Source organism: Arachis stenosperma, chromosome 3 (genome assembly GCF_014773155.1).
Source record: "Arachis stenosperma cultivar V10309 chromosome 3, arast.V10309.gnm1.PFL2, whole genome shotgun sequence".
Taxonomy (NCBI): domain Eukaryota; kingdom Viridiplantae; phylum Streptophyta; class Magnoliopsida; order Fabales; family Fabaceae; genus Arachis; species Arachis stenosperma.
Window position 1 is genome coordinate 87,949,086 of NC_080379.1, and position 1,525 is coordinate 87,950,610.

Sequence of the window (1,525 nt, forward strand, 5' to 3'; positions counted from 1 at the left end):
TGATTGGATTCTCCACTCTTATTCCTTTCTTCTTCTACTAATAATAAGGATCCTCTTTGTCCAGATATAGAGGATTCCTCTTCCTTTTTCTTTTTCTCTTCTATTTCATATGAGCAGGAACAAGGAAAAAGGCACTCTTGTTGAAGCTGATCCTGAACCTGAAAGGACTCTGAAGAGAAAACTAAGAGAAGCTAAATTACAACAATCCAGAGGCAACCTTTCTGAAATTTTCGAACAAGAGGAGGAGATGGCAGTCGAACCCAACAACAATAATGCAAGGAGGATGCTTGGTGATTTTACTAAACCCACGTCCAAGTTTGATGGAAGAAGCATCTCAATTTCTGCCATTGGAGCAAATAATTTTGAGCTGAAACCTCAATTAGTTGCTTTAATGCAACAGAACTGCAAGTTTCATGGACTTCCATCTGAAAATCCTTATCAGATTTTAACTAAGTTCTTACAGATTTGTGAGACTGTTAAGACGAATGGAATAGATCCTGAAGCCTACAGGCTCATGCTTTTCCCTTTTGCTGTAAGAGACAGAGCTAGAACATGTTTGGACTCACAACCTAAAGTTAGCCTGGACTCCTAGGATAAGCTGGTCACGGCCTTCTTGGATAAATTCTTTCCTCCTCAAAAGCTGAGCAAGCTTAGAGTGGATGTTCAAACCTTCAAGCAAAAAGATGGTGAATCCTTCTATGAAGCTTGGGAAAGATACAAGCAGATGACCAAAAAGTGTCCTTTTGACATGTTTTCAGAATGGACCATATTAGATATATTCTATTATGGTCTATCTGAGTTTTCCAAAATGTCATTAGACCATTCTGCAGGTGGATCCATTCACCTAAAGAAAACTCCTGCAGAAGCTCAAGAACTTATTGACATGGTTGCAAATAACCAATTCATGTACACTTCTGAGAGGAATTCCGTGAATAGTGGGACGTCTCAAAGGAAGGGAGTTCTTGAAATTGATGCTCTGAATACCATATTGGCTCAGAACAAAGTGTTGACTCAGTAAGTCAACATGATTTCTCAAAGTCTGAATGGATGGCAAAATGCATCCAACAGTGCTAAAGAGGAAGCCTCTGAAGAAGCTTATGATCCTGAGAACCCTGCAATGGCAGAGGTTAATTACATGGGTGAACCTTATGGAAACACCTATAATTCATCATGGAGAAATCATCCAAATTTCTCATGGAAGGATCAACAAAAGCCTCAACAAGGCTTTAATAATGGTGGAAGAAACAGGCTCAGCAATATCAAGCCTTTTCCATCATTTCTCAGCAACAGACAGAGAATTCTGAGCAGAGCCCCTCTAATTTAGCAAACTTAGTCTCTGATCTGTCAAAGGCCACTTTAAGTTTCATGAGTGAGACAAGATCCTCCATTAGAAATTTGGAGGCACAAGTAGCCCAGCTGAGCAAGAAGGTCATTGAAACTCCTTCCAGTACTCTCCCAAGCAATACTGAGGAGAATCCTAAGAGAGAGTGCAAGGCCATTGACATAGTCAATATGGCCGAATGCA

At 40.1% G+C, this 1,525-nt stretch overlaps 1 non-coding gene across 1 annotated transcript; it reads right to left on the reverse strand.

The window, feature by feature from the left end:
• Positions 1 to 646: 646 nt before the first annotated feature.
• On the reverse strand, positions 647 to 750 carry LOC130971031 (small nucleolar RNA R71). The gene has a single exon (XR_009082269.1). It is a non-coding gene; the product is annotated as a small nucleolar RNA R71 (small nucleolar RNA).
• Between the last annotated feature and the right edge of the window lie 775 nt (positions 751 to 1,525).